Here is a 27,592-nt window from a genome sequence, read left to right as displayed (position 1 = left end):
ATTTCAGGTTCTGCCGACCGACCTTCCAATACATTTCCGCTGATCACCACACGATGGTTAAAATAAAACTAAGACCTAACGTCATCCAGACAGTTCTCTGGGGGTTTAGTATAACGGACCCAACATTGCTCCAATGGGGGGGGGAACCTGCAGGGGTTAAAATAAAACAGTGCAAAGCATCATGGTTCTAAATGTTGTGATCTGAAGTGCTTTTAGTTGTGTCAGGGGTGTAGCTATAGTGGAAGCGGCTGCTATGGGGCCGAACTCAGAAGGGGCCCGCCTAGGAGGAGGACTTTGTCGGGGTCTCCTTATCAGCATTATACAATGACACTATATACATGTAGGAAACTGATGGAGTGTCTGCCCGGCTTGGTCTGAGAGAGCGACCTTGACTAGCCACAGCAGTGGGGGTTGCAAAGAAGTTGCTGGGGGGCAGGAGGGGGGCAGTGTTCAAAAGTTTGCTCTATAAATTGTGTCCTGTTTGACGGGAAGAATAGTGCCACAGTGTAGTGTACTTCCAATGTGTGAAATTGGGACCCTTAAAATTCAATGGGGTAGTACGGTAGTATAGATCTGGCGCTGCCTTGTGGCTACTGTGCCCATACATATTAGGAAAAGATCAGGTGAACCTACCAAATTCAGCACGACTGGCCAACCATCTAATGTGTATGGGGGTAGCCAAACTATCCCCCCCATTGGCAGATGTTGGGGAGAAAGAAGGATTGGGCAGTCGGATTTCAACATGTCTGATCTGTTTGTTCCCAAAAGAGATAACAGTGGCTTCCTCCTATCCCCGATTGGGCGCACACAGCCGAGTGTGCATGCGTATATGGGGATTGAGAGCCGTCAGACGAACGAGCGCTGGCCTCCTGGTGAGGGCTAAGCTAATTTTAGTCGTCCAACAATTACGGTAAAATGGCAGCTTACGTGACGAGCTTGACTTATGACATTTTCACCCATTAGTGTCATTGAGACCTGCGATTTTACCACAACTGCGCTCGCCAAATCATCGTTTATGTCATACACATACAATGAGATTGTGGGAAAAGTCTCTATAAGGCCTCATTCACGCGAGAGATCCGGATGGTGTCAGGATCTGTTCAGGGAAAAACTGATGTTTTTGCACGCAAGTTTATTCCGTAGTTTTGTTTTTTTTCGCGATTGCGCTCAGTGTGCATTTTTCTGTCCAGATTGTATGCGTTTTTCACGTCTGTGAAAACTGAATAAAAATCTACATCTCCTACAAACCATTAGTAAAAGAAACATTGTGCCCGGACACCTACGTTTTTCATGCAAGCCCCATTCACTTCTATTGAACCACGGCTGCGTGAAAAACACAGAATAAAGAAGATACCGCGATTTTTCCTGAACACAAAGATGATGTGTGAACAACGACTCTCATGTGTACAGACACATTGAAATGAATGGATCAATATTCAGTCCGGATGCTATGCGTTCTCTACGAATCCAGACAGAAAACGCGCTCGTGTGAAAGAGGCCTAAAGGAGGCTGTGAGATCATCAGCAACGAGGTTAAGAATTTTCCGTCTTCTCTCTGAGCACTGAAAGGGTTAATGCGACAGAGTCTACAGGAAGGAGCGTTTCCTTTGGTTATGGCCACTGCAGTAATATCTTCATTGTCTGCTCTGATGACATCACTAAATCTCATAATCCCCTGGAATTGGTTAGAGAACAGTTGGCCATTGCAGATATAATGACTATTACTACAAAGCTGAAGAGACGCAATTGACCCCCGGGAGGAGCAACGGCGTCCAACAGGAAGATAAAGAGCAGAAGAAACGTGGTGTCGGCTGAGTGACAGGGGGGCTTACAGCAGGGAACATGGGGGGCCTGCTCTGTCTGTATGCGGACTCTGTTATTAACTCTTTCTGCAGGAATATGGAAAACAAACAGCGATTTCATCATTTTTTTATGTTTTACATTTTGCAGCACCACCTTGAGGCACACAGACTCCTGTGTTCTGTTGGGCGGTACAATTACAGCTATGCCAAATTTACGGTATGTTGCTTTTTATGTTACGGTACTTTTGCACAGGCATTCTTTTTTGTGTCGCCATCTTCTGTCTGTGGAGCTGGATTAGGACTTTTTGGGGGCGAGCTGTAGATTTATGGTTATTCTGGCCATCACTGTTCACAAGAGCAGTGTTGGCCAATCCAGGGGCAACAAGAAGTGACTCGGGCTACCTGATGTACAGTATGGGGCACATTTACCAAACTAGCCTTTTTTGGGAGTGAAATAAACAGGTGTATTGGAAAAGTCTGTCTTCAGTTGCGCCTAATTTATTATCCCTATTGGGTCACAATTAAGGATGAGCGAATCGACTTTGGATGAAACATCCGAAGTCTATTCGCATAAAACTTCATTCTAATACTGTACAGAGCAGGAGCTCCGTACAGTATTAGAATGTATTGGCTCCGATGAGCCAAAGTTATTGCTTCGCGAAGTCTCGCAAGACTTCGCGCAATAACTTCATAAATTAATTTGTACTGTAAAAAGCCATTGGAACTGAACCAGAGTTCAAGAAACAGTTTTGGCTCATCGGAGCCAATACATTCTAATACTGTACGGAGCTCCTGCTCTGTACAGTATTAGAACAAAGTTTTATGCAAATGGACTTTGGATGTTTCATCCGAAGTCGATAAGCTAATCTCTAGTCACAATCCCTGATGGAAATCACTGACCAAACATTGACTGTGTGAATGAGGCTTAAAGGGAGTCTGTCACCTCCATATGGCCATATACAGTGCTTACATGGCTCTGTAGCACACCTATACAGGATTGTAACAGTACGTTTGTTCTTTTCTTTAGACTTGCACAAGCAGGAAAAACAATGTTTTTGCATATGAATTAAACTTCGTTTTTCCTGCTGGTGCAAGTCTAAAGAAAAGAACAAACGTACTGTTACAATCCTGTATAGGTGTGCTACAGAGCCATGTGGAGGTGACAGACTCTCTTTAAAGGAGATTTCTGAGAACCTCAGAAGAAGAGTTGTTGATGCTCATCAGGCTGGAAAAAGGTTACAAAAGTATCTCTAAAGGAGTCTGCAGAGTTCTCCAGCCACTGGAGCAGACAATGATTGTGCACACCCTTGATTCTCTGTGCACACCCTTGATTCTGTGCACACCCTTGATTCTCAGCTGTGAGTACAGACACTGGAGGCAGGACAGTAGGAAACAGAAGGGGAGTGCGCAAAGGCGGCAGGAGGGGGTTTGCAAATGGAGACATTTTCTATTACATCATCTACAGCGGCCAGCGCTGCCAAAATAGTGCACAGGCACTGTTTACAGGAGCAGCATCTGCTCCCTAAACCAGCAGGGCAGAAACACTATGGAAAACATTTACAGAAGACAAGAAACTAGTAAGTAAACTGTTAATATTGCAAAGTGGCCAACCCCATTAATCCAGTGAAAATTTTGTGGAAGGACCTGAAGCGAGGAAACCCACCAACATAGCAGAGCTGAAGCTGTTTTGTATGGGGGAATGGGGTAAATTCCTCCTAGCTGATGTGCAGGACTAATCGACAATTACCAGAGATGTTTAGCTGCAGTTATTGCTGCACATGGGGGGGAGCACACTAGATACTGAAAGGAAAGGTTCACATAGCTTTACCACTCACAGACATGAGATATTGGATCATTTTGCTCAATAAGTTAATGACCATTTCTAATATTTCTGATTCTGACTCCTTTGTTTGATTTGGTTATCTTTATGTCACGAACCAGCGGGTGTGAACCCACTGTGCCACATGTCCTACCTCCTCTAAGGGTGTTGTCTATGTGAACCCCTGGATCTTCACAGTACCCCTGATGGTGGGGATAGACTTCCCGGAGGGAGTAGGCAAACAAGGCAGGTACAGGCGTTGTCAGCAGGCTGAGTAATTACCAGGAGCAACAGTGCAGGACCGAAGGATGAGGCAGAGGTGAAGTCAGACAGGCAATAGGTCAGGGAAGGCGGTACAGATCAGGCAATCCTGATCAGCAACAGGAGAGTCAAGGCAAGCAGGCAGGCAGGGATCAGACGGGTAGCAGAATCCAGGACCACAAGTACAAGTCAGGAACACAAGCAGATATCAGGTAGCTTAGCAGGACACAAGGACCTTGACATTGTGATAGGGTTGTTGCGGGTATCAAAATTTTGATACCCAATTGATACTTTTGTCCCGGTATCTTCAATTTTTTAAATACTGGCCTACGCTTCTGCGCAGTCTAGTATCACAGAACATGAGCGCCCTGCTCTCAGCGCGGCCATGTTCCCTCAGCAGAACAGGGGAGAAGGAAGCAGTTTCTCCCTCGCCCCTGTGCAGCTACGACCAATGAGGACAGAGGGGAGGAGGAGCGGCAGGCGCACTGCGCCACCAATGATAGGACGACCTTTTTTATGGGTTCGGACTTACTTAAGTTAGCAGGACATGTAGAACGGCGCCCAGGGATCTCCCTGCACCCACTATTATTCCTGGGCGCCGCTCCGTTCGCCCACTGTGACGCAGGTACAGTGTCCTGCTCCGTATGGTAATTACTACTATTGGAGCGATGGGGAGGAGACATCAGCTTCTCTCCTGGGCGTTCCGAGAAGAAAGAAAAGAGAAAATAAAAATAAAAACTGCATGATTCGCCATTTTTTTAAAATGCGGAATGAATGTGGCTTTTTTGGTTTATTTTTTTCGCGTGGTATCGAATGGTATAGAGTATCACAATACTTTTTTATGGTATTGAAATCGATCCAAAAATTTGGTATCGCAACAACTCTACACTGTGGCATCTGGGAAGAGAGTTGAGCCACTTATATATGTACAAGAGGGCTAAGATTGGTCAGCAAGGTCACATGACATAACCCATAAAGCCCAGGAAGTGACGCGCGACGGACCTTAAGGAAGTGCTGCAGGAAACAAGCAGCAGGGATACTGTGGAGCGGATCCCAGAACAACAGTACCTGTAGCTGGCCAGCTAAGACCCGTCTTAGGTTTCTAATACAGCTTATATGTTTATACAGCTAAACCTGCCAATAACCTTAATACAGTTCCTATGTTTGTGTGTTAAAGACAAAAGCAGAGTTATTTACAGTGACTTCATGTTTGGATGTCATAACTGTTATATATTGTGTTCACAGAAGCAGAAAAGATAATATGCCTTTAAGATTCATTATATAATGTAAGGTAAGCTCAATGACACAGCAGAAACAACAAAAAGCATATGACAAACTGTTGCTGCTGGGCAGGAGTCTGGACCAATCCTAGCTATCCTCACACAGCCCAGGAGTTTTGACCAATTACAGCCAGCCTCACACACAGTCTGTGTGGGAAATTCCCCTAGCAGGAGCTGCTAGAATCATTATTCACCAGAGAGAGAAGCTAAACGGACATTCACTCCACTAAGTGCTGTGTTTTATGGAAGCAGAGAGGCCAAAATAGGTATTTAAAACAGTTATATAATGTTCCTACTGTTAATATAGTGATTAGAACTGTATACTGAACCAGTTATGTGTGTTTACTTACAGTTCTACCAATTGCAAACTACAAATACCATACAAACAATTGCAATCAAATTCCATATTGCAATCCAAATTGCATACAACCATACCAGATCATACTCATATTCGTCGGACACTGTTGAATGTACAGATAAGCGGGGAGGGTGCCCATTCTATCCTATCCCTGGACGCGGAAAAAGCGTTTGACAGGGTGGAATGGGCATACCTCTGGAAAATAATGCACGAGTTTAATTTGGGGGAAAAATTCATCAGATGGGTACAACTGCTTTATCATAACTCGAAAGCTAGGGTAAAAATTAATGGTGTGATAGCAGAGTCGGTACCATTGCAAAGGGGAACTAGGCAGGGGTGCCCACTTTCCCCATTATTGTTCGCTATATTCGTCGAGCCCCTGGCCTGCAAGGTGCGAGCAGATGAGAAAATTAGTGGGTTTGGGGGAAAGGGCGCATTAGATAAAATATGTCTTTATGCGGATGATATCTTGTTTTTTCTGGAAGGGGGGGTATCAATGGTACCATACCTGATGGGGATAGTAAACCAGTTTGGTCAAATATCCGGCTATAAGGTGAATTGGACACAATTGGCCACAAAATAATTCAAAAGGATATTAATGTTAAAATACTGAAACCCACGGAGTCATTTGAATACCTTGGTATAAAAGTCAGTTCGAGGATTCAGGAGTATCCAGAACTTAACATCTGCCCTTTGCTCAAAAAGGTGAAAGAGAAAACAAGTACCTGGCAAAAAGTGCTGATTCGTCAGGCTGATCGAATCGCTATAATAAAGATGGTGTTATTACCGCAGATTCTCTATGTCATCTCTGCCTGCCCTGTATGGATAGGGGATCATTTTTTCAATGCATTAGAAGGAGCGCTAAATGATCTCATTTGGCGGAGAAAAAGGGTCAGGCTGAAACAAAAATATTTATGGTTAGATGAAGAAGATGGTAGCCTGTCTGTCCCCTGTTTCCAAGGCTACTATTACGCATCCCAGCTTCAAGGGTTAATGATGGAGGATGATGGACTGCGTCGTTACTTGGAAGGGGAATTTGAAGGTCTCCAATACAATATTGTTAGTGCTCTAGAAACTGGAATTCTAAAAATAAAGGGTAGGAAGTGCCCAATTAGCAATATGATGCACTTAATATGGGTCAATGTGAAAAATAATTTGGGTATAAATTATGCATTAAGGTTCACCCCTATCTAGGGAAATTTTTATTTAAGTGAGTTTTGGAAGTTAGATGATTTTGTATTTTGGGAGAGAAATTGTATCAAGTTTGTTTCACAGATAGTGGTGGATGGAAAATTGAAGACATTAGAGGAAATGGGGCTTAGTACAGATTTAGATAGTCTTACACGGTTTAGCTATTTTAGATTAAAGCATGCATTTGATTCAACGGAGAACAAAGAAAATTTAATCACCAAACATTCCGAATTTGCAGAATTCTGTTATAGTATGGGGAATAAATTATCAATTTCACAGATATATAAAAAAATAAAGAGGGGGTTAGGTGGGGTGATTAAATTTAAAAGTGAAAACACATGGGCACTAGAGGTGGAGCCGGATATTTTAGACTGGAGATGTATTTATAAAAGTATAAAAAGGAGCACCATTTCAGGTCATTTCCGGCTGACGCAGTTTTTCATCCTCCATCGGAGGGATATTGAGTTTTTCTTATTGCTTTGATTGAGTGAAATGAAATGAAATGAAATAAGACAAGGATAGAATTCTGATGGTATTAGTAATCATGTAATATATGCTTGCACATATTTGTGTAATTTTTTTTGAATGTCTATCCATTGAGTGGTTTTTGTGTTTTTCTTCTTATATATGACGAAAACGAAAATAAAAATATTTATAATAAAAAAATTAAAAAAATGAGACAAAGATAAATCATTTCAGAACTTTTTCCACCTTTAATGTGACCTATAAACTGTACAACTCAATTGAAAAACAAACTGAAATCTACTGGGGATGTAGCTGTGTTCAGAATTAAGCAATCACATTCAACATCATGTTAAATAGGAGTCAGCATACACCTGCCTTCATTTAAAGTGCCTCTGATTAACCCCAAATAAAGTTCAGCTGCTCAAGTTGGTCTTTCCTGAAATTTTCTTAGTCGCATCCCACAGCAAAAGCCATGGTCCACAGAGAGCTTCCAAAGCATCAGAGGGATCTCATTGTTAAAAGGTATAAGTCAGGAGAAGGGTACAAGAGAATTTCCAAGGCATTAGATGTACCATGGAACACAGTGAAGACAGTCATCATCAAGTGGAGAAAATATGGCACAACAGTGACATTACCAAGAACTGGACGTCCCTCCAAAATTGATGAAAAGACAAGAAAACTGGTCTTGGAGGCTACCAAGAGGCCTACAGCAACATTAAAGGAGCTGCAAGAATATCTGGCAAGTACTGGCTGTGTGGTACATGTGACAACAATCTCCCGTATTCTTCATATGTCTGGGCTGTGGGGTAGAGTGGCAAGACGAAAGCCTTTTCTTACGAAGAAAAACACCCAAGCCAGGCTACATTTTGCAAAAACACATCTGAAGTCTCCCAAAAGCATGTGGGAAAAGGTGTTATGGTCTGATGAAACCAAGGTTGAACTTTTTGGCCATAATTCCAAAAGACATGTTTGGTGCAAAAACAACACTGCACATCACCAAAAGAACACTATACCCACAGTGAAGCATGGTGGTGGCAGCATCATGCCAAGGGGCGGTTTTTCTTCAGCTGGAACTGGGGCCTTAGTTAAGCTAGAGGGAATTATGAACAGTTCCAAATACCAGTCAATATTGGCACAAAACCTTCAGGCTTCTGCTAGAAAGCTGAACATGAAGAGGAACTTCATCTTTCAGCATGACAACGACCCAAAGCATACATCCAAATCAACCAAGAAGAAGATTAAAGTTTTGGAATGGCCCAGCCAGAGCCCAGACCTGAATCCGAATCTGTGGGGTAATCTGAAGAGGGTTGTGCCCAGGAGATGCCCTCGCAATCTGACAGATTTGGAGTGTTTTTGCAAAGAAGAGTGTGCAAATCTTGCCAAGTCAAAATGTGCCATGCTGATGGACTCATACCCAAAAAGACTGAGTGCTGTAATAAAATCAAAAGGTGCTTCAACAAAGCATTAGTTTAAGGGTGTGCACACTTATGCAACCATATTATTTTATTTTTATATTTTTTCTTCCCTCCACCTAAAATAATTCATTTTTTTTTTCATAGGTCACATTAAAGGGGGAAAAAGTTCTGAAATGATTAATCTTTGTCTCATTTTTTAACACAGAAACCTGACATTTTAACAGGGGTGTGTAGACTTTTTATATATATTGTACCGTTCAGAGAGATCATAAAGTGCTTAAATAACTTAAAGTGACAGTATAGATACTCAAGAGAGAAATATATCCACAATTTAATGTTAAATGACAGACCAGTTAAACCACCATCTTATGCATACCGCCATTTTGTGATATCTTTTCAACATGTGTTATGTCCATGGACTATCTGCTGTGGAGGCGACAATGTTATATATGAAGAAAAGTTGAAGTTAATAAAGAAGTTATTTCAAGCATTTGGTGTGCTCTTTAAACCTACTGTTTCCATAGAACGGCGCTAGAAGAATTACAGAGTTAAGCCTCATGCACACGACCGTGGTGTGTTTGGCGGTCCGCAAAATCGCAGACCCGCAAAACACGGATGGCGTCCGTGCACGTTCCGCAATTTGCGGAATGGCACGGACAGACTTTAATATAAATGCCTATTCTTGTCCGAAAAGCATGGACAATAGGACAGGTTATATTCTTTTTGTGGGGCCACGGAACGGAGCAACGGATGCGGACAGCCCACGGAGTGCATCTTTGGCAGCCCCATATAAGTGAATGGGTCCGCATCCGAGCCGTCAAAACGGCGGCTCGGATGCAGACCAAAACAACGGCCACGTGCATGAGGCCTAATAGACAGTCTGGTTAGACTAAAAGTCAGAGATATCAAAATTCTTCTAATGCAACAGCGCACAGTACCTACACAGACGGAGCCCAGGACTGCAGCGGTAAATGGGGAAGCACTGGCCGCAGATCACTGCTGAACACGGCACCAGGGACCGCGGCGGTAAGCAGGGGAACAGTGGCGCACAGCAGCTGCTGTTATACTTTATCTACTTTTAGGACTTGTGTGAAAATCTGACGAGGTTTTAGGTGACATTTAAGCAGAAATCTAGAAAATTCTGAAGAGTTCCCAAACTTTGAAGCACTACTATATATGGCCAGAAGCGAACAGACAAGGAGGTTGTCGAATATGTCAGCACAGAAATGTGACACCCCAGGGTACAAGGAACGGGGACCTCAGTGCAGTCACTTTCACCAGGCGCACAGGTGACGCTTCCTTCTTCTGACTAGAGGCTGGACAACCTTCGGAGATACACCCCACCCTGATTTTACTGCTCAGGTCTCACCCTCATTCAGGACATGTTCTCCTGTGAAAATAGAGCGTCTGTACACATGATAACTCTTCCTGGACACGACAGACATATCTGCTCTCACAGGGCAGACACAGGATGGGGAGGCACTTTCCACCTCTACCCCAATGATTGTAGGCATCAGAGGGCGTCCCAGCGGATGGACTGCTAAGATCCTCAATGTATACAGTGGTGAACCCCAAGAAGAAACATAGTTCCCCAATGCATCTTGTATCCATGCTAATATGAACCTGGGAATGGAGGGGCTGAACGCTGATTCAGAGGGGAGGCCCCCTATACACTGCAGCACAACGCCATTGACTTGATTGGGGCAACGCTCTGCAGGGAAACTGTTAAGGGTCACAGAGCTGAATGGGTATTGAGTCTCTGTCATTTCTGGCATTGGTGGGCACCCAAAAGCTGAACCCCCTCTTGTCCCAACATGACAACATGTCCTACTATTACTCCGTCACTTTACATGATGGAATACTCCTTTAAAGGGCATCTGTCAGCAGATCTGTACCTATGACACTGACTGACCTGTTACATGTGCACTTGGCAGCTGAAGGCATCTGTGTTGGTCCCATGTTCTTATGTGTCCGCATTGCTGAGAAAAATGGTGTTGTATATATGCAAATGAGCCTCTAGGAGCAATGAGGGCGTTACCATTACACCTAGAGGCTCTGCTCTCTCTGCACTTTCATTGACAGGGCCAGGTGTGATCACGTTTATTCTACCTTCACATCTGCGTTTCGGCTGGATCCGGGAGGGATCAGCAAAGACGCATCCATTCATTAATACAACCGTCTGCATCCATTAAGAAAGGATCCGGTTAAATTATATCCCAAATAAACAAGACGGATCCAAAACTAAAACCATTGTAAGTCAATGGGCGCTGGATACGGGGTTTTTTTGTGTCTGAAAAAACTGATCTGGCACCACTGACCTCATGCACACGACCGTATGTATTTTGTTGTCTGCCAAAAACGGATCCGCAAAAAATACAGATGACGTCCGTGTGCATTCCGTATTTTGCGGAACGGAACCGTACTACCTTTGTCCGTAATGTGGACAATAATAGGACATGTTCTATTTTTTTTGCGAAACGTATGAACATGGGGCCAACACAGATGTCTTCAGCTGCCTAATGCACATGTAACAGGTCAGCCAGTGTCATAGGTACAGATCTGCTGACAGATGCCCTTTAAGCTGCCCATACTCACTCATTTGGCTCCCAACTTCCAAATAAAAAGCATATTTCCATGGGGGACATGGGATAAGCCTCTGCCAGGCGCCTGTCACCCACAGGAAGCAAGGGTCGGCCATGCTGAAATCCTACATGCCCGATCACAGGGTATTCCATTGCAGGTTGTGAAGTCTGCCTCTGAATGGGGGCAGGGAGGGGTGCAGTCTGTTTATTGGGGTGCAGTCTGTACTGGACCCCATGTGACTGGGTAACACATGAGGCTGGACACATGAGTTGGATCTGACTGCAGTTTAGGGGTTGGTAAATGCCCCTGGTAACCATGGGACGGGTGTTGGCTCCCTATGGCACTGTGCCCGGTCCTCATCAGTATCAGCACCTCACCCTGCTCCTATAGGAGATCAGCCAGATATCGGTCCTCTAGTGACAGACTGTATCTGCTCCTCTGTCGAACTACAAGTCCCAGCCTCCCACAGTACCCCCGGCAGACACCGATTATTCACCTCCTTTCTTCAGCTCCAGGCTGCCATCTTCCAGGTCAGTAGTATACGTTTGCGCTGGACCAACGTCTTCTTACGGGTGGGGTTCCGATCGTGAAGACATATATCTTCAGTCAAAGCGCCTCAATCTATAAACCAGTGACTCGCTCTCCTATGTACCCTACACATATACAATACTGGCGCCTGTCGCACAACTAAAAACGAACAGTATGCATTTCAGAGACATCCAATTGTGAACTCCCCCTTTAAAATGAGTGAATGGTTGCGCCCAACTCCCAGCGTCTGTTGCCATGGTTACGGAAATCTCCGCTTGAGACACTTCTGCCGTTTGGAGCGGATTAATAAACGGCACGGAGGCCAAAGACTGAACTACACGTCATATCTATGTGAACGACGCTCTACGGGGTGCGAGGAACCGGACGGCAGGGGGATACAGCAACTTAGCCGTTTCCCGAGAATCTCATACTACATTTCCCATGAAGCTTGCCCATGTATTGCTATTACCGAGGATTCTGGGAGATGTAGTTCTTGCAGTTAGGCGGCTGCCTGCTGCGGGGCCGGTCATTTAGAACTACATTTCCCATGGATCTCCTCCATTCATCGCCGTGCTTGGGGACTCTGGGAAATGTAGTGAAACATCTGGATTACGGATACTGCGGTCTGTGGCTTTCCAAGTTCTCTCCAGCTGCAGTTCCCTGAATCTCCCCGTTCATATTATATATTTTTTACTTGGGGGATTCTGGGAGTTGTAGTTATACAGCTGCCGCCACATTTCCCATCATATTAACCCTTGCACAACTGCCACACATTCACAGCTCAAGCTCCCCCGTTCATTTACGCCTGGAATTTCTGGGACTTGTAGTGAAATATTCGGCTGAGGATACAACCAGCAGCTGTTCTCCTGCATGCCCCTGCCCGGGCATTCTGGGACTTGTAGTGCCATCACTCCATTACCGCAGTTACTGAACACGTCTGGACATCGAGACAATAGTGACATTTTTATAACGAATGCGCCTAAATGATCGGCTGCTCTGTTATCCCAGTGGCTTGTCAGACGACCAATCAGAGACGTCGCCTCGGTGACTGGCACGCCGCCGAGCCAATCAGCTTTGTGTTTACGGAGCCGGGAGAACAGACCGTGTAATAGATTTTTTTTTTCTTTGCTTGGGAGTGGGCGGGGCCGGACAGCTGCTCTCCCACGAGGTGAACAGTGCAGGCTGACCGGGAGGAGGCGGCGACACCACGGGGACTGCGGGGGAGAGAACGGCGGCGGCCCCGGTGCTGGAGGAGGAGGCGGCGGGGATAACAAGCTGCAGGTGCGCACTGAGTCTCCGGTAGCTGGCAGTGGATGTAGGCGCCCGCTCAGTCCTAGGCACTGAGACTTATTGTGTGCCTCCTCCGGTATAGGGCAGTGCGGTCGGTGCAAGCAGGATGCATATATACTGTGCAGTGTAATGTACACCCCATTAAACACATCCTCCCACCTTACACTTTATTAGGATCTTGTATTTATGTTGCAATCAATGTTTTTTGTTTGTTTTTGTTTTTATAATATAAAAGTAATCTAGATGGTCCATAGGTATCTACCACCTGCATGCCTCCCTCCAGATCCACTTCATATCTCATCTCCCCAGGCGTGTAGTCTGAGGACCACTGGCATAAAAAGCTGCCAGCCCACCTACCCCCCCTCTACTGCAGCTTTGCAGGAGGGAAATACAGTCAGTCTGGTAGCCTAGGAGCCTGCGGAGCAGCGCTCAACCACATCCTCTGGCAGATTTGGCCTAGATAGAATTATTATTATTTTTATATTTAGATTTGGGTTTAGATTTTTCTTGACTGCAGAATAAATCTCAGCTCCCTGGACGGCTCTGGCACCGCACTGGCATATTGTGCAGGGACGCATGCCAGTGAGTGACGACCATGTTTATTGCAACACTTGGGGATTAGCTGTCTCATCATTTGTACCCCCCCATCACTTTTTTTTTTCTTTCCTACACCATCGCTACCCACCCAATTCTCCACCCTGCATTGCTGTGAACACTTGGGTCCAGCGCGCCATCCAGCTCCTTATCTCCAGTGATTGGGCTGTGTGGTCCCTCTGCAGACTGGTCAATGTCACTGCCGCAGAAGTGAGTTAACAATCTCATTTCCTTCTCCGCTCACGGTGGCTGCTGTCATTTCATTTGCGTGCTATCTGCAGGTTTGAACATTCATCGAATTTGTCATTGAGAATGAAATGCGATCACTTAGCGGAGGGTCATCAGTGTGATTAGATTTGTGTGGCACATTTGTAGCCTGTGGGCCTTGGCACTGGTGCATTGTTGTACAGGCCTGTTAGATGGAAGGGTACGGTATTATGTGTGATGTATTGTTGGGATGGGGGGGGGGGGGTATGGGGCACTTTGATGTTGTTTCTTGCTGACAGCTCCTGCGTCTTATACTTCCTCATGCACTGACTCCCCGGCGTGAAGCGTATTTTTGTAGGTTGCACAAGCCGCTGGTTGTGACATAACTCCATGACCTGATGTCACATATTGTCACATATAGGTCTGGCGTCTGTCGTGCTTGCTGAGCCTCTAGAATGGGTAAGCACTTGTGCACTGCAGTAGGAATTGTCATAGAGATCAGAGTATTGGGCATGGACGTATGTGAAAGTCTGCATGACTGAGATGAACGTATGTGAAGCAGCACAACTGTCTTCCCTTAAAGGGGAACATTGCTTTTACTCGGGGAACCCAACAGTGTAAGGTTCTATCTCATGGAGTCTCATAGCTTATACTGCTGGGTACCCTATCTCATGAGGTCTCATAGCTTATCCTGCCAGGTTCCCTATCTCATGAGGTCTCATAGCTTATCCTGCTGGGTTCCCTATCACATGGGGTCTTATAGCGTACACTGCTGGGTTCCCTATCTCATGAAGTCTCATAGCTTCTCCTGCTGGGTACCCTATCTCATAAAGTCTCATGGCTTTCCCTGCCGGGTTCCCTATCTCATGAAGTCTCATGGCTTTCCCTGCCGGGTTCCCTATCTCATGAAGTCTCATAGCTTATCCTGCCGGGTTCCCTATCTCATGAAGTCTCATAGCTTATCCTGCCGGGTTCCCTATCTCATGAAGTCTCATAGCTTATCCTGCCGGGTTCCCTATCTCATGAAGTCTCATAGCTTATCCTGCCGGGTTCCCTATCTCATGAAGTCTCATAGCTTATCCTGCCGGGTTCCCTATCTCATGAAGTCTCATAGCTTATCCTGCCGGGTTCCCCATCTCATGAAGTCTCATAGCTTATCCTGCCGGGTTCCCCATCTCATGAAGTCTCATAGCTTATCCTGCCGGGTTCCCCATCTCATGAAGTCTCATAGCTTATCCTGCCGGGTTCCCTATCTCATGGGGTCTCATAGCGTACACTGCTGGGATCCCTATCTCATGGGATCTCATAGCTTACACTGCTGGGATCCCTATCTCATGGGATCTCATAGCTTACACTGCTGGGATCCCTATCTCATGGGGTCTCATAGCTTACTGCTGGGTTCCCTACCTCATGGGGTCTCCTAACTAAAGGGTTTTGGTGGGTAGTAAGTAATGCATTAGAATTCCTTCTTGTTCTGGTGGGACAGTTCCATAACTTGAGGTGTCCATGCCAGGGCTTTCTTAGGAGCTGTGTTGACTTTGGTGGGTTGGTAGATCTGCATTAAAATCCTTGGGGCTTTTGAGTGATGGAAATATGTACTCAATGCCAGGGTGGTTCAGAGTGCGAGCTCCAGTCCGTATTGATGTGCCAACCAAGGTACCTGAAAATGAAATTCCAGAGGGGTGTACAAAGTAATGCCTCATTCACACGTCAATTATTGTGAGCCAATACCTTATGTCTGTGGAGGCTCCAATCTTGGTTTTGGCTTTCAATCACTGATTGAAATCACTGAACAAAATACTAACGTGTGAATGACACTTAAAGGTATCCAGGGTGAAGTGTATGCCCACACTTTCATATTCCAACGTCAAGTTCTTCTTGGAAGCGAACAGTAAGCTTCGGTTCAGTAACCCCTGGTTTGGGCCTGTAGAGAAGTCATTTCCTAAGGAGCATGCTTACCTGAGCCGAGGCTTCCAGAGTGGACTCCATAGCAGGTTGCTACATGGTAAATGACCGCTCTTCCCTCTTTTGTCCATCATACCTTGTCACTTCAGCAGCAAGTTACAGATTAGAGGGAAATACTCCGCAGAAGTATAGTCCGGGGCAGGGATGTGACTCTGTTTTGTAGGTACTTTAATGAATTTTAGAAAATTGTTATTTTAGCTTTTCCCTATTCTTACTGTCTGAATGACTGGTGCCAAGTGAAGCTTCTGCAGGAGGCATACGGTCTACTGGCAGGAGACAGATTTATGACAGTCTTTAGTGTGGTGGAGTTAGTTATGTTTTTACTCTGTGCACTATTAGGGCTCCACTATCCTGTGTCATTAGGCTGCTGCTCAGTCTGTCCCCCCATTCCGATCCGGAATTGCGGACCCGCACTTCCGGGTCCGCAATTCCGATCCTGAAAAAAAATAGAACATGTCCTATTCTTGGCCGCAATAGCTGACAAGAATAGGCATATTCTCTTAGTGCCGGCAATGTGCGGTCCGCAAAATGCGGAACGCACATTGCCGCTGTCCGTGTTTTGTGGATCCGCAAAACACACACGGATGTGTGAATGGACATCATATTTTTCTACATAAAGACAAATTCTTTCTGGTATAACTTATAATATGCAAGTAGATGAAGATTTTTAGAATAACAACTTTTCATATTAGTCTGATTAGGTTGATTCTATATTCATAGGTTTGGAGAAGTTAGGCTTAAGGTCTTTTTCTCAACTCTGTTCATGTTATAACATTTTTGCTGTGAAGAAGAGGAATGTGATCTCTGCTGAGTCAAATTCAGTTTTGAGAACTGCAAAAGTAACCCAAGCATCTGTGATAATATCTTGTAGGCAGAGAAACTGCCCAATAATCTTACAAAAACCTCTGGAAGAGCATGACATTGTGAATGGACAAAGGGGGAAACTAACTCTCCTTAGGGGGAGAGCACCTTAATCAGTGTGAGGAGACTTATAGGCCATACATGCTCCTCTGGAATTCTGGGAGGGAAGAAATGCAAATGAGCTCTTAACAAGCTTTGCCTCTAATGCCACCAGATGTAAGGCAGCTATCCCATAAGTCAATATTCCGCTCTTAAAATAAGCCTTGAGACATGACTTTGATATTAAATAAGCCAGCACCTCATCTGCAGACAGCTTTTTCGGACACAGACCTCCTACCCAGTTAAGCCAGTACTCTCTGCTCTGCACTGATGAGGGGCAATCACCCCGAAACAGCTGTCTGCAGATGAGGTGCTGGCTTATTTAATATCAAAGTCATGTCTCAAGGCTTATTTTAAGAGCTGAATATTGACTTATAGGATAGCTGCCTTACATCTGGTGGCATTAGAGGCAAAGCTTGTTAAGAGCTCATTTGCATTTCTTCCCTCCCATTGTGAATGGATTAATGGAATTTATTTACCAAACATATACAGCCTTATTCTACATAATTAAAAAATATATATTTATTTCATGATGGAATAACCTTTGGATGGTAATATATTTTCCTCAAAAAGCATTTTATATAAAAAAAATCCAATTTAAATAATAAATTTTTTTTTTTAAAAACAAATCATTGATTTTTATCCACCCTTCTTTAAACTGCAGTGTTGAAGCACAAGTTGACAAAAAGTCTGTGACAGTAGATCTGTTTTTCATTACTGTCTGCAGTTATAGAATGATTAAAAGGCTATAGCGGTTAAGCATATGTTCACATGTGGCAGAACTAGTACAGAAATGTGACTGAAAAATCCAATTCATACATATCAATGGAGCTGTTTCTGCATCCTGGGCATGGATTTCTGAAAGCCCAAGAGACAGTCACAGACGTTTTTGCGTTGAATCCACCATATGTGAATTTAGTCTACTTCAGGGATCAGCAACCTCCGGCACTCCATCTGTTCAGAAACTACAACTCCCAGAATGCTCCAGTCACTTCTATGGGAGTTAGAACAACAGTTCAGCATGTTTGCATGCTGGGCGTTGTAGTTTCACAGAAGCTGAAGTGCCGAAGGTTGCTGATCCCTAGTCTACATCCTGCATGCTGTTGGTTGACTGCTGACAGCTATACCCCTTGATTACCACACACACACACACACACACACAAACAAAGGATTGAGCATGTTGAAATTAAACAGCCTGCTCCTTGTCTCCACCTAAGGCCTATTGCACACGACCGTATGGCTTTTTAGGTGTTTTGCGGTCCGTTTTTCACGGATCCGTTGTTCCGTTTCTTGTTTCTGTTCTGTTTTTCTGTATGGCATATACAGTATACAGTAATTACATAATTTTTGTGGACCCCCATTGGCTTGATAGGAGCCACGGAACATGATTTGCAATAGAATAATGTTCTATCTTTCAACCGAACGGAAATACAGAAACAGAATGCATACGGAGTGAATTCATTTTTTTTTAGCGGATCCTTTGAAATAAATGATTCCGTATACGGAATGCAAAAAACGGCCCGTAAACGGGGAAAAAAAAACTGTCGTGTGCATAAAGCCTAAATCTCTTGTCAGGGGAGAGTCGGTGACCCCCAAGCAACCTAAATGGTTGGATTCGGCCTATATACGCCTTACATTATGCGTATGGCCATCTATTGTCTTCTTACTCATACAAAAAGCAACTGCTTTGTTCCGGAAATACCACCATTCCTGCCCATGGTCCGTGTCTGGTATTTTGCAGCGTAGCCCCATTCAGTGGCACTGAACTGTAACACCACACATGGCCTGTTCATAAGAGTCCACCAGTCCAGCCATTCTTTTATTTTTTGTCAAGTTCTGTTACGTTTGCTTGGTCATTTTTTTTGATTTTTTTTGATTTTTTTTTTTACAGTTTCAGGGAAAGATGGATTATAACCAGTATGTCCGCCAGACAGTGACACTAAACAGTGTATATCTGCCTAGTTTAAAGGGGCTGCCCCATCTAGTCATTTATAACATATCTGCCCCAACCTATCTCAAAATCGGGGCTCACCATGAGGGAGATGACGCTGTGCTTGCTTGACTTTCTCCAACTGTCTCGGCTATATCCGGAAGTCTTGTATCGGTGAGTGGCGAAAACTGCGCATGCGTATCGTCCTCTGTATCCAGGAGAGGGCCCATTCTTGAGATAGGAGCAGCTCTTAGCGTTGGGACCTGCACCTGTTGCACATTTATGGCATGTCCTATAGACAACCAGAAGTGGTGATAACCCTGTCCTCAGCCTCAGGGCAGATTTTCCATTCAGAAAGCTGGGTGGCCATCCCTTGAAGAGCTCTAATGGTGCTCTTATTGGTTGTCACCCAGCAAGGGCTGGACAAAATAGATCAAGCTGATAGAAAAATACGACTACAATATAGATTTCTTGTTAGTTTATTATTTTTCATGGTTTTTTACTTATTTCTAGTGACCTTTTATAGAGCGCACTATGCAAAAACTGTACCTTGTAGTCATCAGTCATATCACCAGTTTCGGTTTCATTGAAGTCTCTCCCTCGTCAGCCATTATTATAACGTGCACATATTGACCACAAATGCTTCTGCCCATTATGGAACCAGTATAAAACGTCTGCAGGAAACCAGTCATAACTTGTCAGGGGAAATCATCTAAATGATGCCTTACTTCATGCTGAAAGGGTAGCAGGAACGGCATGCGTCAGTGATATTTTCTACTTCAGCAGGTAAAATCGGCACAGTTGGACCTGCATGTCACTGGGATTACAACTTTAATGGTGAAATGCAGGCCTCTTAAAGGGGTTGTCCGGTTTCCAATATTGATGACATAATATCAGAAAAGATTATCAATATGAGATTGCAACCTCGCCGATCAGCTCAGGGCCGGTGCAAGGATTTTTGGCAACACAAGCAAACCTACATTTTGCCCCCCCTCGCAGCTCACCTGGCCCTGGTCCCGTCTGCAGCAGCTGGCTTCTCCTCTGTGTGGTCCTGGTATCTTCCCTCTGCTTCAGACAATCGCTGGTATGAGGAACGTATTTTTCGCCCTCTAAGACGCGAGGAGGATAATAAGAAAAAAATATTTTCCATTGCACCTCAGATCAGACCTCGGATCAGCCCCCCATCATGTCGGCCATCATGCCCCCCCATCATGTCGGCCATCATGCCCCCCCCCCATCATGTCGGCCATCATGCCATACCGTCCCCCTCCCCAGTCTCTGCGCCCTAAGGCAGCCGTATGGTCTGCTTGATTATAGCGCCGAGCCTGGATCAGCTGTTTGAAGAGAACGCAGCGCTATTAAAGTGTGTGAATGCAGTTCTGCTTCACGTAGACAGTTTGTTATGGTCCAGACGATCACTGCAGGGGATTCTGCAGAACCGGTTTGTGACACCATGGATGTCCTTTTAGATACAGCAGCTCTGAGACCAAAGACAAAACAACAGTGATGCCAGACAAAAAAAGTCTGTGGAGCATCTGTATGTAAGCTAAAGGAATGTATCACCCGCCAGCATTGCCATACTGTAAAATAGGCTTCTAGGTGTTCTTTTTTCATTTTCCGGTCGTCCATTATGTATTATATGTGCTACTCCTGTAGAGCCCATGGCTATAGTTGAGTGATGTGGTACATAATTTATAGGCAGGGTACCCCAAACATGGCTGTTTCCTTATCTCTTGCAACTACATCTAGAAAATTTCCAACCACATATTTCAAACGTGGAGGACGGAGAAGCAGTAAAATGCAACCACTTACGTGACCATAACTATTTAATAAGCCTCTACTTTATTAATGACTTGGCATGTGCTGGTTCATGTGGGAATAGTGGTGTCTCTGCAATCCACTTCTGGAAGGATGGACGCTTCCTCCGCTGCCAGTGCAGTATAATGGAAGGTCAGGGATGAGTAGAGAGCACTCTTACACTTTTATTACGGACTTGATATACACTGTGCCCAGGGTCACTACTTTTTGGGTAGGCTGTGGACAGTCGTATTGACGGACTTGTAAATAAATCCATTTTGGCCCCTGAAGTGGTCACACTGGCTCTTAGAGCCAGATTTATCATAGCCCAGCGGTGAGGACCTGCTGTGGCTACCCGGCGCGCTGCCGGATGCTTCGCCTGATTAGGCATGGCATCCAGCGGTCCGTGCTCCTGGCTGGCATAGATTTCAGTTCTCTTCTACGCCTGAAAACTGGTGTAGAAAAAGATAAATGTGGCAGGCCTTCAACCCCTCCCCGCCCTCATCACACCCCGTTATCAGGAAAGTGGAGAAGACGGTGCAAGTACTGTTAAAAAAGTCGCAAAGTACAGTTTGCGTCTAAAAGTGACACAAGGTAATGATAATTTCGGGCCATAGTGTATAGGATTTTGTAATCGTTTCAATGGGTTGTGATGATGAGCTTTGATATTCATCAGGACCCTATAGCCGTCAGCAGTGGAGTTCTGGGAGAAAGCGGTCCTCATGTATATCAGGGATGTCCCGTGCAAGATTTTATCAAACGGATGGGTCAGTTCCAGAAACTTTCTGTTCTGCTCTTAGTTAAGACATGTTGCAAAAAGTTGCTGTAAGTAAAAAAATATAAAAAAAAAACTTGGTTGGAAAGATAGTCCTATCCTTAAGGCTACATTCACACAAACGTATTTTGTTTCCGTGTCCGTTCAGTTGTTTTTCTTCGGATAGGATGTGGACCCATTCATTTCAATGGGTCCACAGAAAATGCGGACAGCATACAGTGTGCTGTCGGCATCTATAGCCCCGCAAAAAATATAGAACATGTCCTATTCCTGTCCGTTTTGCGGAAAAGGATAGGCATTGTTACAATGGATCCGCAAAAAAAACTGATGCAACACGGATGTCACACAGACATCATCCATATATTTTGCGGACCGCAAAATACATACGACCGTGTGAATGTAGCCTAAATGGCTAAATTAAAGCGGTTTTCCGGGACTTAGAAATCCTGAGAATAGGTAATCCGTATCAGATTTCTGACACCCCCACCACTTAGCTGTTTCACTCACCCGCCAGCTCCAAAAACTATACAGTGGACAGAGGGCTCCATCCGCTGAGTAGTTTCAGCGCCGGCATACTCCCACTCTTATGAATGGGAGCTGAGCTGCAGTGCTCCGGCATGACCAGGGGTGGGCTGAGAACTTAAAGTGGCCCTGGAAAAAAACATAAAAGTGGCCCCATGTTGTAGGCGAGTCCAAACTGACAGAAGGAGGCAGGGACAACAGAAGTAGACGGGATCAGCAATATTGTAGTGCAGCACAAAATACCGCCCCAGTAAAACCAAATACCACAGTCCAGCGCTAAATACTGCCCTATCTCCATACTGAGGACCGTGATACAGTTGAACTCAGGAGGGCATCTGCGGCTGCTGGGCAGGTACCTGATGCTTCTAGCATTAATTCATACTGAGAGCATCAGAAATTTCCCTGTAGGGTCTATGGCCAGCCCACGCCGGGCATGACCACAGGATGGAACCTTGTGCTTCTGGTTCTGTCCGCTGTATAGCTTGCAGCTGCTGCCCCAAAGAGCTGATCGACAGGGACCTGTCATGAGAATAGACCATCACAGCAAAACTACTTTGTTACGACACTTCTCTAATATTCATTTTCCTTTAAGGGCTTCTGTCATCAGGAACATGGTTATTAAACTGGCTGAAGCTAGCAGTGTTTGTCCCTTCTTTCTATGTGCCTCCATTTTTGTAAAAAATGAACTTTTATTTTATGCAAATGAGCCTCTAGGAGCAATGGGGGTGTTGCCCCTTATCCCTAGAGGCTCAGTTCTCCCCCCTCTGGCCACACCCTCGTCATGTTGATTGACAGGACCAGGCAGAGCAAGTCATGTATGGACACTTTATACTTCGCTGTAAATCACTGATATAAGCAGGGAATGAAACTTCAGCTGTTTGCGTGTGCTGTAACATGTCATACAGTGAAGGTACAGGACAGCTCGTCTGGGGCATCTTATGGGCTCCTTGGGTGACATAATAAGCACCATAGTTCCCCCTTTTTTTTTTTTTTTTTTTTTTTAACTGCTGGATTTTTTCATTCTTTTTTTGGTATTCTTTTTTTTTTTTCTACTTGTACTTTTACTTCAGTTTTTGCTGCTTTCTATATAAGCAATTAAATGGGAAAGTTTAATAAATGGGGGGTCCACACAGCGTATGCCCTGTTTGTTTTACAGTACCAGCAAAGTGGATGAAATTTAAAGCAATAGCGTCCACATGCAGCATAAATTGACTTGCTGTGCAGATAGATGGTACTGTATGTCAGTTTACGCGGTGGATTTCACACTTTGTAATCCAGAAGATGAAATCCATGGCCGTGGCAAAATCCTTGACAAAATCTACATGTAAATCGAATTACGTCCAGTGTGAACATACCCTTAAACAACTTCTATTGCCTTTAAATGTATACCACCGATGGAAGATAATGATGTATGCTGCGGTATTGGCACACATTTCCACACCCCGTAGTATATTGTGCATTTTGTTTGAGATATGTGTTTGCATACAAAAGCATAATTGACTACAGTTTCATGGGTTTTCTAGGACTTTGATATTGATGACACAATCTACTGTTTGAAGGGGTGAAGGGGATGCGGCCCTCTGGTGTACATCCTTAGTCCCATGGCCTAGGAGCAGCTCAGTCTTATTCAAGTGAATGGGCCTTTGCTGCAATACCAAGCACAGCCACTGTACAATGAATGGCGCTGTGCTTGTATGCTGTCAAGAGGCTGCAGCGCTCACCAGACTTATTATATTGCTGATTGACACTCTTTAGGCTCCATTCACATGTCCGTGGTGTGTTGCGGACCTGCAAATTGCAGATCCGCAACACACCTGCCCTGCACCCCTATAGAAATGCCTATTCTTGTCCGCAAGCTGCGGACAAGAATAGGACATGTTCTATCTTTTGCGGAGCTACGGACCTGAAGATCGGGGCCGCGCTCCGCAAATGCGGATGCTGACAGCACACTGTGTGCTGTCCACATCCATTCTGTCCCTATAGAAAATGAATGGGTCCGCACCCGTTCTGCAAAATTGCGGAACGAATTCGGACCCATTTGCGGACGTGTGAATGGAGCCTTACAGTGAATCACCAGCCTGTGTAAACAGAAGGGTAGTTACGGGGGGGGGGGGGGTATTTTGTGGCATCTGGTTCTTATGGGGCAGTATAATGTGCTGCACTGTGGTATTTGGCTCCGCTGGGACAGTATATTCTGCTGCACTGTGGTATTTTTTTCTTTACTTCTGGCGCAGTATATTGTTCTTAACTGTGGTATTTGGCTCTGCGGGGACAGTATATTATGGTGCACTGTGGTATTTGGCTCTGCTGAGGCAGTATATTGTGGTGCACTGTGGTATTTGACTCTGCTAGGACAGTATATTGTGGTATCTAAATCCAGCCTAATGGATATAATTAAATATAATGGGTTGAAGGGAACAATTTCAAGTCCAGCTACAGTATAACCCTTAATAGTAAATAATTTTTATTAATTCATATAACGCACAGTAAGTCCTATCATGTCCATGCACAAGGTGTCCACAAATATAATCAAAGGGGGGGGGTATATGACCCTAGTAATGATACTAAAGCTAGGCCCTGTGCCCAGGGGCGACTCCTAATGGTGGAGACCCCCCCCCCCCCCCCCCCCCCCGTCCTCGAACCTTGCTGGCAACTCCTAGTTCGCCCTATAGTGTGCGGGCTGGTAATAACCGTATTGGTGGACTGTATTGGGCATGGACAGAAAATGCACAGTGTATACTACCCTATCGGTAGGGATACCAAGAGGTACACGGTGCAACTGACTACACAACAAAACAAAACAAAAAACGACACCTAAGAGGATACCTAGTAGAGACAGACGTATCTGTGCTCAAAACCCCAACGCGTTTCCCCCACGGTGTGGGATCATCAGGGGGCAAATTGATAATAATAAATGATTACAGTTATGGATGTCCAGCAGAGGGAGGCCCAGACTTGGACCACCCCGATACAGCTGTAGGACAAACCCAGGTGTCAAATGACGGTCAGGAGAGGATGTCAAATGACGGTCATAATAAAAGATTGGACCAGATGACCTTACTGGGAGGAACGAAGGGAGGGAAGGATCACGCATCAACAATGAAGATGTTTGGGACACGCTGAATTAGATATCATGGAACCATGATGGAAATTGTGTCCAGAGGAAGTTTATTATGCATATGGATGTACCCCCACTCTTAAACAAACTCAGCGTCCGCCTTGTTCATACGATAAAGCCAAATGATGTAGCACGATAAACGATCAACTTAAGACAAATCAGACTGTCCCTGAGAATAAAGAGGCCATTCTTCCTGCATGTCTGTTAGTGCCGGCAGACTACTTCTCCTCCCATAATCGATACCTTCTCCCAGGGTTTTGAGCCCAGATACGTCTGTGTCTCTACTAGGTATTCTCTTAGGTGTCGTTTTTTGTTTTGTTTTGTTGTGTAGTCAGTTGCACCGTGTACCTTTTGGTATCCCTACCGATAGGGTAGTATACACTGTGCATTTAGGGAAATCCTTTCTGTCCATGCCCAATACAGTCCACTAATACAGTTATTACCAGCCCGCACACTATAGGGCGAACTAGGAGTTGCCAGCAAGGTTCGAGGAGGGTGGTCTCCACCATTAGGAGTCGCCCCTGGGCACAGGGCCTAGCTTTAGTATCATTACTAGGGTCATATACCCCCCCCCCCTTTGATTATATTTGTGGACACCTTGTGCATGGACATGATAGGACTTACTGTGAGCTATATTGTGGTATCTGGCTCTGCTGGGGCAGTATATCGTGGTGCACTGTGTGGTATTTGGCTTTGCAGGGACAGTATATTGTGGTGCACGGTAGTATTTGGCTTTGCAGGGACAGTATATTGTGGTGCACGGTAGTATTTGGCTCTGCTGGGACAGTATATTGTGGTGCACTGTGTGGTATTTGGCTCTGCTGGGACAGTATTTTGTAGTACACTGTGGTATTTGGTTCAGCGGGGACAGTATATTGTGGTGCACTGTGTGGTATTTTGCTCTACTGGGGTGGTATGTGCCTTAATATGGTATTGCTGGCACTCCTACTTGTGTTGGTCCCATCGTCTATCAATTTGGACCTACCTACAACATGGGTTCATTTAGTTTTTTCCAGGGCCACTTTAAGTTCCCAGTCCGCCCCTGTCTGTAGTTCACCTGCATCACTACTCTGTTCTACGGCACATGCCACAATTTCACCATGGGTGACTAAATGTGGTTGTGAAGTCCTAGTCTAAGACGTCCATTACATTTTGTAGCAGAGTTGTTGAGGATCGCAGAAACACCGCCACACCTGTCCATAGTCTGTGCCTGATATTCTACCCCTGAACTGCAGTTCCCCACTTAACCCATAGAGGGGTGCTGTTTCTTTGACTAAAAAGCAGACCCATTTTTTTGATACGCCTCAAGTTTTTGGTTCACCCCCAGTAATCTTATAATATGGAGAGGCCGATGTCTTGGTTGTCTGCCATATTTGATTTCTGCCCCCCCCTCATCTGGTGTAGCGCTCAGATTCTGTTTAGGTTGGCGGGCTGAGTTATTGAGGGTAACCCTCCGTGTTCTCCGCCTGTCCTATATATGCAGATTGGTAGAAGTAGACGCTGCATTCAGCAATCACAGAGCGGTATAATTAGCACCCGCCGGCTCCGGGCCGCGTTGCTTCATTTATGTTTGTTTTTATTTTTGGACTGACTGAATTTCAGACTTATCATTATTTAAATACAAAGCAAATCCAATAATTCTGGTAAGTGCCGGGGTGCTGGGCCTGGAGGTACAGGGGTCTAATGGGGAAATGGATGCTTCTAGCTATTCATATTATTACGTATGGACGACCGATACAGCCATTTCCATGGACAGGGGTTTGTAAAAACATCATATTCTGATATCGAGACCTACTGATTATACATGAGATGAGCAGCGCTACATAGGCACCACTTATCTCTCTGTAGAAACAGTCTGTCACTTTTCAGCTTTGCTGGAAGTTCTTTCTGCTGTGCCAAACGCTGATTGACTGACTTATATTGTGCTCGATCTGTTTAAAAAGAGGTTCTTCAGCAGCTGAACTGTGTATTATACAATACTATATCCCTACTACTACAGAACATAGAATCCACACCGCAGCTGCTGCAGAACATCATTATAGCACCTCAACTGCTGCAGAACCTCATAATACACACCTCAGCTGCTGCAGAACCTCATAATACACACCTCAGCTGCTGCAGAACCTCATAATACACACCTCAGCTGCTGCAGAACCTCATAATACACACCTCAGCTGCCGCAGAACCTCATAATACACACCTCAGCTGCTGCAGAACCTCATAATACACAAGTCAGCTGCCACAGAACATAATGGTACAAACCTCAGCTGCTGCAGAACCTCATAATACACACCTCACAGGGCTGCAGATGGCGACTAAAATGGTCGCCAATGCGATTTAGAATTGCAAAATGGCCTAAACCCTCCGCTGCTCTGGCTTTTTAAACAGGGGGGGCCTCGCAGCATGGAACCCCGAAACATGACAACCACTGCAAGGAGGAGAAACCGGGCCCAGACCGGCCGCAGCCTCCCCAAAACAGCACTATTTTCTTCGGACTGATATTCTTCCTGTGCCGCCCGTAATCGCTGGTACTCCTGGCATCACAGCGTCAGCGGCGGTAAATACTGAGGGATAACTAAGTGCCTGCCTGCAGGGGGCGCTGTGGTCGGGGTGGTTGTGCTGCCTGGCAGTAATGTGAATGGCCAGGAGGTGACAACGGAGGATTGCCCAGTGTGTGCCAGGTCTGCAGTGTCCACTCTCCCCTCTCCGCGCCGTCTTCCTGGTGACCGCTGA

At 45.2% G+C, this 27,592-nt stretch overlaps 2 protein-coding genes across 5 annotated transcripts in view; one reads left to right on the top strand and one right to left on the bottom strand.

Annotated features, from left to right (window-relative positions):
* NPHP4 (nephrocystin 4) overlaps nt 1-11,723 on the bottom strand; it is a 277,786-nt gene extending 266,063 nt beyond the window's left edge. For both annotated transcript variants that reach the window (XM_044278368.1, XM_044278369.1), the window contains exon 1: nt 11,670-11,723. The gene's annotated coding sequence lies outside the window, so the exon portion shown is untranslated. The remainder of the gene's footprint in view (nt 1-11,669) is intronic.
* Nucleotides 11,724-12,851: 1,128 nt separating this feature from the next.
* Nucleotides 12,852-27,592, top strand: part of KCNAB2 (potassium voltage-gated channel subfamily A regulatory beta subunit 2) — a 261,952-nt gene continuing 247,211 nt past the window's right edge. For 2 of the 3 annotated variants that reach the window (XM_044282161.1, XM_044282157.1), the window contains exon 1: nt 12,852-12,982. The gene's annotated coding sequence lies outside the window, so the exon portion shown is untranslated. Of the gene's footprint in view, nt 12,983-13,706; nt 13,796-27,592 lie in introns of those variants that run through there. The other variant, XM_044282160.1, reaches the window with a different exon arrangement.

Source organism: Bufo gargarizans, chromosome 2, assembly GCF_014858855.1.
Source record: "Bufo gargarizans isolate SCDJY-AF-19 chromosome 2, ASM1485885v1, whole genome shotgun sequence".
NCBI classification, from domain to species: Eukaryota; Metazoa; Chordata; class Amphibia; order Anura; family Bufonidae; genus Bufo; species Bufo gargarizans.
This window is presented reverse-complemented; position numbering and strand designations above follow the sequence as displayed.